This window comes from Nicotiana attenuata, chromosome 2, assembly GCF_001879085.1.
Source record: "Nicotiana attenuata strain UT chromosome 2, NIATTr2, whole genome shotgun sequence".
Taxonomy (NCBI): domain Eukaryota; kingdom Viridiplantae; phylum Streptophyta; class Magnoliopsida; order Solanales; family Solanaceae; genus Nicotiana; species Nicotiana attenuata.
The window spans coordinates 76,858,416-76,874,251 of NC_031990.1; the positions used below are offsets into that span (position 1 = coordinate 76,858,416).

Here is a 15,836-nt window from a genome sequence, read left to right on the forward strand (position 1 = left end):
TACAGGTGATGCACATAAGCAGAAGTTAAGCATATTTGAGAGCAAAAAGATCAAGTCTGATTTGCAAGCAACATATGCGAGATACAAGTGTGCACGTCTGAAGCTACATGAACTAAGATAGAAGAACCAGTTTCATCATTGTGTTTATTCTAAGTCTAGTTCAATTGTAGTAGGTTTTCATATTGTACCTTTCAGCTTTCTTAGAAGCAATTGTATTAGGTACTCTGAGTATTCAAGTTAGAGTTAACTTGAAAGTGTCGCAACAGTTAAGGTTGTGTGCTACACTGGGATTAGAGTTAATCCTTAGGTTTACAAAGAGTTTTGTAAATGCAGTTTTTGGCTCAGTGATTTTAGTGGAGTTTGGGAAAATCCTACTGAGTAGTAGGTCGTGGTTTTTTCACATTTGAGCCAGGTGTTTTCCACGTAAAAATCTCTGTGCACTTTACTTTCAGTATTTAATATTCCGCAAACTGCTGTAGTTAGAAAACTTAGAAGAACCAGGTTCTTCTAACGCGAAAATTAGGTACCACACAAATCACCCCCCCTCTTGTGTGGTATTGACGTTTATAACATCAGAGTGCGTGCGGGAGAGGTGTAATACAGACGAATCTTTAAATAGGCGCAACCAATCGGAGTTTGCTAAAAATCTGTCAAGTCGTTCTAATATAAGTGTACGCATTAGGGCATCTCCAACCTTTACCCCATTTTTGGTCCCCAAAATGGGGATTTCCCCAATTTGGGGACAACTTACTCCAACCATTCCCCCATTTTTTTCCCAAACTTTTTTATATTCTTCTCTCTCTTCTATATTATATTATTATCTTTACTTTCAATTTTATTTTTTAATTTCCATTAAACAAATTCCATCTTTTATTTTAATTAATTTGTAATTTTCATTAAAATAATTTCATAATTTTAAATAATATAATTTGTAAGCAATTATTATAGATTAACTAATAATTAAAATAAAAGTGAAATCATTGCGATACAAGATTAATTAAATGCATATTACATAACGATAGAATCCATTCGAATTACTACATAAATATTCAACTTCAACCTCTAGTATTCTCCCATAAATGATCTATTAATGCATTACGAAGTGCAAAATGAGCATCTTTGTCATTAATTCTTCTATGTCGAGCTAAAAATTCTTGAAATCGTTGATTTTCATCTATTGCCATTTCTACTGTTGGAGTTGGACCTTCCAAATCATCTTGAATTGGTGCATTAAGATCACGCTCGTTCTCGATTATCATGTTGTGCAGTATAATACATGTAGTCATTACATCATGTAGCACTTCTTTCTGCCAAAAATGCGAGGGTCCTGCAACAACTGCAAAACGTTGTTGCAAAACTCCGAATGCGCATTCAACATCTTTTCGGCATGATTCTTGTTTCATCGCAAAATATTTCTTCTTTGCCAAACGTGGCACACGAATAGTTTGCACAAGGGTTGACCATTTTGGATATATACCGTCAGCTGAATAATAACCCATATTATTTTCCTTGAATAACATAATGGGCGGGAGGAGAAGTACATGCAGTAAGATCGAAAAACAAATGTGATGACTCTAAAATATCAATGACATTATTGGTGCCGGGCATACCAAAATATGCATGCCATATCCAAAGGTCATAATCAGCCACAACTTGAAGAATAATTGTTGGGTATCCACTACGACCTGCATATTTTCCATCCCATGCTGTTGGACAATTTTTCCATTTCCAATGCATGCAGTCTAGACTGCCTAGCATTCCTGGAAAGCCACGCTGTTCACTGATGCGCAGAAGCCTTGCAACATCGTTAGGTGTTGGTGATCTCAAATACTGCTCGTCAAAAACCTCTACGACAGCTAGGCAAAATCTCTTCAGGCTCTCAATTGCAGTCGACTTTCCAATTTCACATATTCATCGGACGGTCGAGATTAGAACGAAATCCACTCGACGGCTGAGATCAAAATAAAATATATCATCTTGAATAATATGCAGAGATATTTTATTCTGAAGATACAATAGGATAAGGATAAAATCCATCGGACGGTTATATTTAATTAACTTACAATTTTACATAAAAATAATAAATGCACGAAAATTAATTTATCAAAATTATACACCAAAGTTAAGATGTAAAATTAATATTATAAAGACATTACATAAACATAATTAGGTATATATAAAGAGATAAATTAAAAGATTAAATAATAAAATAATAATAAAAAAGTGATGACTAGTAATGAGGGAGATGAATAGTGTACCCCCATATTTGAGCGAACACTATTCATCGCCCATTTTGGAGACAAAAATGAGGGAGGATTGGAGCTAAATTACCCCAAAAATTACCCCTATTATGAGGAATAGGGGTAAGGTTGGAGATGGCCTTAACTTTCTTTTATTAGTCCAGGTGTGACGACCCGACCCGTCGTCTCATGAGAACCACTTCGTTTCCCCCATTTCCTGCTTCGTTATGCTTCATTATCAGTGTCTTGTGTGAACGAGTTGAATTGGGTTGATTTTGGAAGGAAATGAGACACTTAGTCTCTTTAAGGAAGGCTTGTTTTGGAAAAGTCAACCGGATGTTGACCTATGAGTTAGAGGGCTCGGATGTGGATTCCAACGATTCGGTTAGCTTCGAGGGATGATTTGTGACTTAGGAGTGTGATCAGAAGTGATTTTGGAGGTCCGGTGTAGAATTAGGCTTGAATTGGCGAAGTTAGTATTTTGGCGAATTCCGGTTGATAGGTGAGATTTTGATCCGAGGGTCAGAATGGAATTCCGAGAGTTGCTGTATCTTCATTAGGTGATTTGGGATGTGTGTGCGAAATTTCAGGTTATTCGGAGGTGATTTGGTTGGGTTTTTGATCAAATGCGTGTTTCGGAAGTTTTAGAAGAACTTAGGCTTGAATCCGATGTAAATTTGGTGTTATGATGTTAGTTTTGGTGTTTTGAGAGTGCAACTAAGTTTCAATGATCATATGTGATGTGTTAGTATGTTCTCGTATGCGGTCCCAAGGAGCTCGGGTGAGTTTCGGATAGGTTTGGACTGTGTTGTGCTCGTTTTTCTTATGCTTCGACGTCGTTTCTTCAAGCATAAATGATATCACATTGAACAAATGAGCTCCGATTACTGTTTTGAATGAAGCATTAGATCTGTATCGCAATTACGGACCCGTAGCAAAAAGAACCGTCAAATTTGGACATCGTATGAGGATTTTATGGCCATTTTACCAAGGTTGCCCAGATTTTCAGGTTAATGACGAAATTGCCCCTGACGGCATTTAAAAACCTGCACTATTTGCAAATCTTAAAACCTACATATCTCCTTCATTATAGGGTCAAATTGAGTGATTCAAAAGCCTAAATTCATTATAATTTCACAAGGAATCCATTGGAAGCAGTAAAACGCGTGAACAGTATACCTATAATGAGCAGGTCGAGTTTTCTTCCAATTTTTGAACGGGAAGAAGCTTCTGAGGCAAGTTTTAAGAGAGAAAATCAGTGGGTATCACAGAGGTAAGTGATTTGATTATTAAAACTCGTTTATGGGTGACTATAGACCATAATCCCAGCCTTTAATTCATGAAAAATAGTAGAAAAATAGGATTTTGGGGCCTGAGATTATGAGACCTTTAGGGGTCGATTTGAGGGGTCAAACGAACTCCGATTTTGGTGTTCTTTATATGTACGGAATCGGGAGAAGATGAAGAACACTTTTCTGTAAAAAATTTTGAGTTTCGAGAAGTGGGCCCGAGGCTCGGGTTTTGTCAATTGCGGAATTATTGATGTTTTTCGATTATTTTCGATTGGGTATTGATGCTATAGCATAATGTGACGTATTCGTTGTGGGTTTGGTCAGATTCGACGTGCGAGGAGGTCGATTTGAGAGGCAGAGCATAGTGAGCTAGGATTTTGGCCGGCTTGAGGTTAGTAATAGATGTAAATACTGTGTTGATTGTTTTAAACCCCGAATTTGCACATTGTAGTATTATGTTGAGGTGACTTGCACACCGGATAACGGGCGTGGGGTAGAGCACCGTCGGGGATCGTGACTTGGTCCATCCCGCTTAATAAAATTACTACCTAATTGATTTAAGCTTAGTGAGATCCTTATAAAAATGGATTAATTGTCATAATTTGGCCTCGTGCCAACTAATTGAATCCTTCAGGGATTGTTTTTACTAGTTTCTTACCATATTTTCAGACAATTGAACTCAGTCCTAGTATTTAGTACTGTTTTGCAAACTCAGCCACTTTTTCTCAAAACTCGGAACTTAAATAATATTTCTAATGAAGTTTGGGCTGAATATTTCTATATTATTGTGCCCGAGGGGCTTATATGATTCTGGACTGAGTACGGGATCGGGTTGAGCGCTGCAGCAGTATTATATTGATATTGATATGAGGCTTAGGGCCTAATGGATGCCACGAGATGACTTGAAATTGCGCTTGGGCCGTAAGGGGCCCCTCCCGGAGTCTGCACACCCAAGTGAGCGCCGTCGATGATAAATAAATGGAGCGGGCTGCACGCCACAGCGGGTACTAGAGAGTACCGTACTATTTGTTGCATGTCTTAATTATTGTCATTCATTTACTTATCTATTGCAGCATCATTGTTTTTATTGGTTTATTGAGTTGACATTATCTGGATTAAACTGCTGTAATTATAGCTTACATTGTGCCTATCCAGGATTTCTTACTCTCAACCCTTATTTATGTTTATTACTCTCTGGGTTGGAGTACTCACATTACTCCCTGCACCTTGTGTGTGCAGATCTATGTGCACCCACTGAGGCTGAGTGAGGATTTCTCTGCCGAGCATTATATCTGGGAGCATTAAGGTAGCTGCATGACGTCCGCAGTCCTGATCTTCCCATCTAACCTATTTGCTTTATTTCTGCATTTCTTTAGAGCAATATGTACTAGGTTGACACCCGTGTATTAGAGGCTCAGACTTGTGACACCGGATTCTTCGGGCTGTGTAGTAGTATTTCTACTTGGGTTTTCCGTATGTTTTAATTATATTTCAGAGTTTTAGTATTATGACTTAGTAATTATTTGTGTTAATTAAATCATGAACTGTATAAAAAGGGTTAAGGTTGTTGAATTGGTCGGGCTTGCCTAGTAGTGTGTTGGGCGCCATCACGACCGGGGTTGGGGTCGTGACAAGTTGGTATCAGAGCCTAGGTTACTTGGTCTCGAGAGTCATGAGCCAATTTAGTAGAGTCTCGTGGATCGGTACGGAGACGTCTGTACTTATCCTCAAGAGGCTGCAGAACCTTTAGGAAAACTTCACATTCTTGAATTCTTATCATGCGTCCTTAATTCAGCTTGAAAAGAAACTCCTGAAATTCCTTCCACGTGTTCGTACGCGCGCATGAGCGCTCAGTATCAGATGTGCCTTGATGGTTTGTGATTCCCCTATCGAGGGGCGAGATGTAATCTCTGTGAGTTTATGTTGGGCCAGTCTGGAGGACTTGAGGCCGGATCTTTTCCTATGGCTTGAGCACCGAGGTGCTGATTGTGTGAGCAAGTGTTTCGAACTTATATGTTCGGCATTGCCCCTATTAGTGGGAGTGACAGCTGGTTAGCTACGTGGTGAGTATGTTAGTGCTTCAAGGTGCATCTATGTGACTTGGAGGTGATGAGGAAGGCCTACTGGATGATAGAAGAACTATTAGGTGTTTGAATTCCATTGTGATTCGAGGTATAGCCTGAGTTATGGGCGCATGAAGAATCTTTTCATGTTTCCAGTTGAGAGTGAAGTAAAAATTTTATGTTGCGATATGAGTTCAGACTCAGGAAGACTAAGCGATTGCATACAGTTTAGGACGGTCGAAGGTATATAGAAATGGTAGTTGGAGGCAAAGCAGGTGGGTCATCTCCTGCGGAGTGTTCTAAAGTTGTGTGATCCTTATGTTATCTATTAGAAGATCTCATTTACAAGTGAAGAAAATGTGTTGACATCTAAATTGGATTTCTTAGAGAGTAGGCTTAACTGTTGTGTGAGTGAATGCGAGATTTGCAGAAGAGTTAAAAAAAAGTTCTAGATGATTTGTGTTTCCACAAGCTTATGAAGGATTGAGTTTAATCTCACTATGGTATTAAGGCAGCAATGGAGTATGTGCGTTATGAGTTGTTGGGAGTGTTTTGATCTGTGGCTTCGAGCCAAGTTGGGGAGTTTGCTATTGATTAGCTAATTGTACTGTTATGTGCTATGTTGGTTCCGGTTTGAGGCATGCTGGCGAATCAGTTCTGGTTGCGGAAATTGAGCCTAGGATGGCACGAGTGAAGCAAAATTTTGACAAAGGTTATATGGTGCTTCGTAGATGTGTGAGAATCACAGGATGTCTTAAGTTGTTGTTGGTAAAGAATGCTCGGTGCATGGAGCAGGAAGATGTTTGTTTGTATTGGGATAAGGTCATATCCTGTGGTGTCAGAGTACTAATGAGGCACGGATGGTTATGTTCGTTTGATCAGGTGAATTGCAGTTTGAATAAGAAGTAAATGACTCTCGAGAATGATTTTAATGTGTTCAAGATTCTACATGTAACAATCAGGTGTCTTAAGGTTGTGTATGTGGTTAGAGACTGTGTTTTCATTGGAAAAGGTCAAGACTTGTGGTATTTTATGTTAATTATGGGATTCTATGTATCAGTATTCTGAAAGTAAAGGTAACGGATTTAGATTCGTAGGAAGTTCTTCAGAGTAAAGTATTTTGGAATGTGGTGTTTCTGGGAATATTTGAGAGAGGATTCAGTGGCTTATGGGTCTTATACAGTGTGGTCTTGTGCTTGGGTCTCGTGTAGTGAGCCTGGGTTGAGGAACTGTGGTGCTACAGCAAGGGGGAATATCAAGTTGATGATGAATCAGAAGGGAAATTAGATAGATGGAATAGCTTGATAGTAGACTGAATCGGTATGGTAAGGATATGATTAATTCTTCGTATGTGTTCGAGGTAATGAGCCCTTACAAGTATTTTGCAGCAATGTCTTGGGTTTTGATGGTTTGCTTAGCTTGGTCGAGTTAGAAGGATTCCGTCCTGGCAGTTTAATTTATGCAAACGGAATTGAGAGAGTTCTTGTTGATTTCTACCGTGGTTGAAGAGGTGAATTTTCTAAGAATATGAGAGACATGGAATGTGTAATGATTTTTCTTCTAGATGGGATCAATGGAAGTTCTTGACTAGTTGAGTGCGTAGATGTCTGTGGCTCGGAATGGAGATAAAAGTTTTCCTGCTATCCTTGGATGGTATGGTATATGCGGTATGTTGTGGAGGATCGAGATTTGCGTGTACGAGGTTTCAGTTCAGTTCTGAAAAGAAGTTCATAAAACTCTTAGGCAACGGGTAGCCTCAGATAATCAAGGAAATGGTGCTGCTAATTGGAAGCGAATTGATGAGAGTATATGTCTCAGAAAAAGGGTAATATGATTAAACTGATGATACTTCGGTAGTATTGCGGCATTTTCTTTTTGGATCAACTGGTGGTATTCGGGTTTGCTTGGTGGCACAGGAAATTTTAAAGTATCTATCGTGGAGTGATGGGGTATTTAAGGTGTGGTATGCGTTTGGACGGCAAAAAATGGGATTAGGTATGATGATTAGTGTGCTATATGGAGTTGGAGACTGGGAGTTCTCATGTACAGGCTATGTCGTGGTTGTGGATCGTGTGTTTTCGGCACCGTTAAGCGGCAATCGGGATTTGGAGGCTCGAGTGGATCTTTATTTGCTGGTATGTTAGATTTTGGATGTGATGTTGAAATTCAGACTGGTCGTCTTAGTGTTAGGTGATGCTGAACTATTGAGCTGCGGGCTATGCCGGAAATGCCACGGGTTGAGTGGCGAGGTGCATTTTGGATTATGTTCTTGCAGAGTGGTTTATATTTCAAAGACCCAGCGGACGGCTGCGAAGGATTGCTTTTCTTAATTGGGCCTTCGTGATGGATGTCAGTGCAGAGGTTCCTACCATTGGTTCCGTTCCGGTGTTAAGGGACTTTTCGGATGCGTTTCTTGTGGCCGGGCATGTCGCCGGGCGAGGTGGTGGATTTCGATATTGATTTGGTGCCGAGCACCGTATCGTACGACTCCGACAGGAGTTATAGTAGTGGAAGGAGCAGCTTCAGGCTTTCTTGGTAATGAGTTCGTTTGGTAGGCCGATGTGGATACGTGTTTAGCTTGAGTTGGCTTGGTTGGCCCCGAATTGTATTGTTAAGGGATAGGTTGATTCGATCGTTATTGAGCTTGTTAGTGATCTGAGGAGAGCTATGAGTTGCTTTTCGGTGTTGAGACGTTATGATTTGTTGGTTATGGGCACATGTGGTGCGGTTCTATTGGGGATTCATAGTGAGAGTCGAGAGGGAATAGTAATTGGGTGTTGCTCGGTAAATGGAGTATTGGTTATGACCTATCGGGTTGCGTGGCATATGTTGTTTGTTTCACCGTGGGTGTAATGAATTGCTTTGGTTCCAGACATCAAATTGTGCGTGGCTGTCGATTTTGAGCATAGTGACTTGAGGTGTTTCATGTGTAACAGTGTTTGGATAGGATCGCGCATTGTAGCGAGGCCACGTGGAGATATGACCTTTCGGGGTAGATTCAGGTGTTCTATTTCTATGATGTGAGACGGGGTCTCAGCCTTGTGTTGTGATGGTACTGATGAGCTTGAGGTACAGCTCTTTCGTTTGAGTCATTTTTCATGATTTGAGTATGTTCAGACCGTTTCTTATTGGTGCGCGTATTATGCAAGTTGTGGCTTAGGCCTGTATTGAGGTGTCATATCACCAGAGTGGTGTGTTGGATTCGAGGTGATCGTTGGGGTCACTAATGAATACGAACGGATTTGATTTCAGCTTGATGGAAGGATAATATCGAGGTTCGGCTTGGAATCTGCTGTGGTATTAGTCAAAATGGAAGTGGCTTCATGAATGGTTGATCTGAGAAATGGTTACGGTTTATTGCGTGTTTCATTTATCGTTGGCAGTATATGAAAGTGTTGGAATAAGACCTTAGTTGATAAGAGTTTTCTACCGATATTCGGGTGTTGTGGGCAACTGCTGTGAATAGAAGTTATCGTTTTGAGTGTTTGGGTTATGTAGTATATCATATGATTGCACCTGAGGTTGCAGGTATGGGTTATTACAGCTGGTTCGGGCTTATTCTGAGAATAGATGTGAGGTTCTGATCTTGTGTATGATTTCGGAAAGTGCAATGTGGTTCTATGGTTTATGGACTAGATGGATTGTGAAATTTCAGCTATGTTGTGTTATCGGACCTATGCGAGATAGGGTGACGTGGGATCACCCCCGGGTATATGCTTGGTAAGGTCATTCAACTATTGGTTGGCTTCTAGGACAACTCTGGGTACGCTCGAGGACGAGCGTTTGTTTAAGTTGGGGAGGATGTGACGACCCGACCCGTCGTCTCATGAGAACCGCTTCGTTTCCCCCATTTCCTGCTTTGTTATGCTTCATTATCAGTGTCTTGTGTGAACGAGTTGAATTGGGTTGATTTTTGGAAGGAAATGAGACACTTAGTCTCTTTAAGGAAGGCTTGTTTTGGAAAAGTCAACCGGATGTTGACCTATGAGTTAGAGGGCTCGGATGTCGATTCCGATGATTCGGTTAGCTTTGGGGGATGATTTGTGACTTAGGAGTGTGATCGGAAGTGATTTTGAAGGTCCGGTGTAGAATTAGGCTTGAATTGGCGAAGTTAGTATTTTGGCGAATTCCGGTTGATAGGTGAGATTTTGATCCGAGGGTCGGAATGGAATTCTGAGAGTTGCTGTAGCTTCGTTAGGTGATTTGGGATGTGGGTGCAAAATTTCAGGTTATTCGGAGGTGATTTGGTTGGATTTTTGATCAAATGCGTGTTTCGGAAGTTTTAGAAGAACTTAGGCTTGAATCCGATGTAAAATTTGGTGTTTTGATGTTAGTTTTGGTGTTTTGAGAGTGCAACTAAGTTTGAATGATCATATGTGACGTGTTAGCATGTTCGTATGCGGTCCCGAGGAGCTCGGGTGAGTTTCGGATAGGTTTGGGCTGCGTTGTGCTCGTTTTTCTTATGCTTCGACGTCGTTTCTTCAAGCATAAATGATATCATATTGAACAAATGAGCTCCGATTACTGTTTTGAATGAAGCATTAGATCCGTATCATAATTACGGACTCGTAGCAAAAAGAATCGTCGAATTTGGACATTGTATGAGGATTTCATGGCCATTTTACCAAGGTTGCCCAGATTTTCAGGTTAATGACGAATTTGCCCCTGATGGCGTATTAAAAACCTGCACTATTTGCAAATCTTAAAACCTACATATCTCCTTCATTATAAGGTCAAATTGAGTGATTCAACAGCCTAAATTCATTAGAATTTCACAAGGAATCCATTGGAATCAGTAAAACGCGTGAACAGTATACCTATAATAAGCAGCTCGAGTTTTCTTCCAATTTTTGAACGGGAAGAAGCTTCTGAGACGATTTTTAAGAGAGAAAATCAGTGGGTATCACAGAGGTAAGTGATTTCATTATTAAAACTCATTTATGGGTGATTTGTTTATGGGTCATTATAGACCATAATCCCAGCCTTTAATTCATGAAAAACAGTAGAAAAATAGGATTTTGGGGCATGAGATTATGAGACCTTTAGGGGTCGATTTGAGGGGTCAAACGGACTCCGATTTCGGTGTTCTTTATATGTACGGAATCGGGAGAAGATGAAGAACACTTTTCTGTAAAAATTTCTGAGTTTCGAGAAGTGGGTCCGGGGCTCGAGTTTTGTCAATTTCGCGATTATTGATGTTTTTTGATTATTTTCGATTGGGTATTGATGCTAAGCATAATGTGACGTATTCGTTGTGGTTTTGGTCAGATTCGACGTCCGAGGAGGTCGATTTGAGAGGCAAGGGCATAGCGAGCTAGGATTTTGGCCGGCTTGAGGTTAGTAATAGATGTAAATGCTGTGTTGAGGGTTTGAAACCTCGAATTTGCACATTGTAGTGCTATGTTGAGGTGACTTGCACGCCGGATAACGGGCGTGGGGTAGAGCACCGTCGAGGATCGTGACTTGGTCCGTCCCGCTTAATAAAATTACTACCTAATTGATTGAAGCTTAGTGAGATCCTTATAAAAATGGATTAATTGTCATAATTTGGCCTCGTGCCAACTGATTGAATCCTTCGGGGATTGTTTTTACTGATTTCTTACCGTATTTTCAGATAATTGAACTCAGTCCTAGTATTTAGTACTGTTTTGCAAACTCAGCCACTTTTTCTCAAAACTTGGAACTTAAATAATATTTCTAATGAAGTTTGGGCTGAATATTTCTATATTATTGTGCCCGAGGGGCTTATATGATTTTGGACTGAGTATGGTATCGGGCTGCGCGCCGCAGCAGTATTATATTGAAATTGATATGAGGCTTAGGGCCTAATGGATGCCACGAGATGGCTTGATATTGCGCTTGGGCCGTAAGGGGCCCCTCCCGGAGTCTGCACACCCCCAGTGAGCGCCGTCGACGATAAATAAATGGAGCGGACTGCACGCCGCAGCAGGTACTAGAGAGTACCGTACTATTTGTTGCATGTCTTAATTGATTGTCATTCATTTACTTATCTGTTGCAGCATCATTGTTTTCATTGGTTTATTGAGTTGACATTATCTGGATTAAACTGCTGTAATTATAGCTTACATTGTGCCTATCCAGGATTTCTTACTCTCAACCCTTATTTATGTTTATTACTCTCTGGGTTGGAAGTACTCACATTACTCCCTGCACCTTGTGTGCAGATCTATGTGCACCCACTGAGGCTGAGTGAGGATTTCTCTGCCGAGCATCATATCTGGGAGCATCAAGGTAGCTGTATGACGTTCGCAGTCCTGATCTTCCCATCTAACCTATTTGCTTTATTTCCGCATTTCTTTAGAGCAATATGTAGTAGGTTGACACCCGTGTATTAGAGGCTCAGACTTGTGACACCGGATTCTTCGGGCTATGTAGTAGTATTTCTACTTGGGTTTTCCGCATGTTTTAATTATATTTTAGAGTTTCAGTATTATGAGTAATTATTTGTGTTAATTGAATCATGAACTGTATAAAAATGGTTAAGGTTGTTGAATTGGTCGGGCTTGCCTAGTAGTGTGTTGGGCGCCATCACGACCGGGGCTGGGGTCGTGACATCTATGCATTTTGTTGACTATATGCCTCCCTGAGCCCTGTCATGTGTTCTCTTTTAAAAAAACGTAAATTCTATTTGTCCCCAATCCCTTTACCCTGATGTGAGATTTGTTTGTTAAGTGTTTCTGAATCTGGATGTTTTATGACCAATTGATTGTTTGCTATTTTCAAAAAATATTTTGGTACTCTTCTCAAACTGTTTTTTCACTACCAAACTAGTTTCTATTTCAGAAAACCTCTTCACTCTTAGAGTCATCTCTATACTGTTTTCACTAAATCATTCAAACTATGTCAAGCACTCTCACTTTACTCTTAGATTATTAAGTTCTGCCCCTCTGGTATGTGTACTGCTTAGGGATCCTTGAGATCTCTCTGAACTCTGGCATACTAGGGCTGGCCCTTCCGCACTGCACATAACCAATCCCTATTTGAGAAAGGTCTTGGTGTGAGCACTGCACGGGATCCTTGAGGTCCTTAGGGAACTCTGACACACCTGGACACTTGCTGGCTATGAGATTTCTGGGCATTTGAGACTACTCGGAAGGCCTGGTACTCCCAGGTTTATTTTGGGCCTGCTTCAGGCTCTCTATAGTATAATTTTACTTCTCATTGATGTAATTTACTAAATCCTGGTTTGTAAACAGATATTGGGGTAACTAGTAAAAGAGGAGGGTAGCTATATTATTCTGTGGGGTAAATAGGGTAGAAACCATATTTTAGGTTTTACATTATGATGAGTTGCTGTAGAAATCATGTTTTAGGTTTGTATGATGCATTAGATATCATGCTTTAGGATTGCTATGCTTACTCGCATTAAATCATGCAAAATTCGTGCATTAGATATCTTGACTTAGGACAATCGTATTTACTGCTTCTGCATATCACGTGTTATAGTTCATCATTTTACTTCTGATTCTGCATAAGTCACTATCACTTAGAAATCCTGCCATTAGGTTACTAATACTATTTAAAATAAAATAACCTTCTCCATGTGCATTAGAGATCCTGTTTTAGGACTGCATGTATATCTGCTTTGAAACATGTCGCTAAAATAAGTAGGCTAAAACACCCCCACACATAGGTACCATATTCTGGTATGAATCAGTATAAAATCACCTGCTATATATTCATCACTTAGATCAGCATGCCTATAGGATGAAAGAACTTCAAATTGTTTAAGTGGTTCCCAGATTATGACTGCATATACACGCCTAGGCAAGCCTTAGGCCGTTAGATAATTGTGAAATCAGGTTCTGTTTATGTGTGAAATTGTCCAGGCTTAGCAGGCTATAAAACTAGTAGGCAAACTGGTTAGGATTCTGCCACTTCCCTTAAAACGAATGTTGCATGTTCTGTTCTGTAATGTTCATCTAGATATCATGTTCCTAGGTTTTCTGAATTTCTTTAAAGTTCAGTTGTTTGAGACGTGCTGCTTATTTGCCTATGTATATGTAGAGGTAAATATGAGCCTTTTATCTGCTTCCTTAATTGACAATCTTATGCGTTATTTGTTGTCGCCTAGACTTTTGCCTTTTAAACACCTTAGGATTGTCTAGAACTGCCTAAGTCTAGAGGTCCTAAACTCCTCCGGGACCACAAGGAAGGGACGGGTAAAGCACATTTAGAGTTTGTTAATTAAACTCGCTTATAACCATTAAGGGGAGGGTAATGGGTAGTAAAGGGATATGATGACCTGCACGCTAATGTCACGTGTAGCCCCTCTAGTTGAGGAGGATGACCAGGCATTGCACAGATTGATCCTATAGGCTAATCAACTTAGGACTTCCCTTTCCCAATTCACATGTGTTTAAACTTTCTAAATTTCTTTTTCTTTACATATATGTGTTTAAACTGTCTAAACTTCTTTTCCTTTACATATATGTGTTCAAATTGTCTAAACCTCTTACTTTCATATATGTGCATTGGACCATCTAAACCTCCTTGATCATATATGTATTTAGACTGTGTAAACTACCTTTATTTTCAAATTCTGAGACTGCTTACTTGTTAATTGACTAATTCACATAGTTCGGCCAGGACCCATCGTTGTGGACCGCGAGGGGTGCCTAACACCTTTCCCTCAAGGTTATTTCGAGCCCTTACCCTAATCTCTGATAATGCAAACTGGTCATATGAGTTAATTGCTCTAGGTGCCCTAACGCACCTTAATCCGTTAGGTGGCGACTCTTCAAACACCCAATTCCCAAAAGAAAACGAGTTGTTCCCCCATAAATGTCGAAACCCGAACTTCCCCGTGAAGGAAAAAAGGGGCGCGACAGCATGGCGACTCTACTAGGGATGCCTTTAGGCTCTTACCATAACGAACTTCTTTTCGAATTAGTCTTAAACATTCTTTATCCCGTGCACCCTCCCCCGTATTATGATTTAACTGCTTATTTATGATTTCTTTAATTTCCTGAAACTGATTTATCTCTTTATTTTCTTTCTCCGTAACTGTCTTTCAATTATTTAAATACTGCATTTACCGTTTTTTTAACGTGCAAATACTTGAAAACATGCTATTTATTGTTGCATAAATCATGCTCCACATCATATTCCACTCGTGCGTATCAAATCCTATAGCAACGCTTGATGAGTGGTTGCGCTCTTCCAATTTATTACTCTTAAATTCGGAAAGGCTTATTTGCGGTAAAACTAGTCGATCAGCGGTGCAATCGACGGTTCCGTGCCTTTCCCCCTCAAGTTGTCCGCTTGAGGGTACCAGTCTAGACCCCCATAGTAACCTTACTCTTATTGAAATTGTGCATGCATCATGGTCAAACCTAGTCGGATTAATATGTTGTCCACATAATAATCCTTTAAGACGAGCCTTATCCAAAGTTTGCCGGGGTTTCCATAATCACAACGGACATAACCACGTTCTGTGCGTTAATTTGGAGAACTAAATGCCAATATGCTAATCATGAATGTACAAATAGTCGAGTCTGGTGGGGGAAAGGGACTTTTTTGTTTTACAGAAAATGAGGCACGAGGTCCCCAGATTCGGCATGGTCAGCAACATTCCACCATTGCTACTAGATTAGTGGGAGGACCTTTCCGCAAGTGACAAGAAGCACGTGTGAAATTAGTTGGGCAATTTACCTTCTCTACTAGACATTTAGCCAAACAATATGCTGGAGGCAAAATCGTAAAGAGGATTGAGGATTGCCCGAATGTTGAAGGAAGCGAAGGAGGACATTTGGCTAGAGCCTACTTACTGCTGGGTCTGCACGAGTTGCGAAACCTGTATGATGGAGTCAGGAAGATCGAATCTGGGGAAGGTCCTTCTGGGACCAAGTAGGCTAGATTTATTCGCTTTCCTAAATGTAATAAGGCCAAATGCCAATAGTGACTTACTTTTTCTATTATCTTAGTGTCATTTTGGGATTCGTCTATTTTTATATTAATGAAATGAGGCATTTATTGGCATCTAAGTTCTCCAAATCAACTTGTCGCTAGGCCTACCTCGGGCACAACGAGGCTCCCAAATTAGGACGCGAATTTCATCTTTCCGCAAAACATGTTTAAATACTGCAAGTACTCTTTTCAGAACCATTACTGACTTGGCTACCTTTTATTTTTCTTTCTTTCTTTTTAATTATTCCCATTCCCCAAAAAGGTTGGTTCGTGCATACTGGCATCATCAGCTTATCACACAAGATCCAGGG

General features: G+C 40.2%; 1 pseudogene; it reads right to left on the bottom strand.

Annotated features, from left to right (window-relative positions):
- Window positions 1,056-1,908, bottom strand: LOC109221257 (annotated as a pseudogene).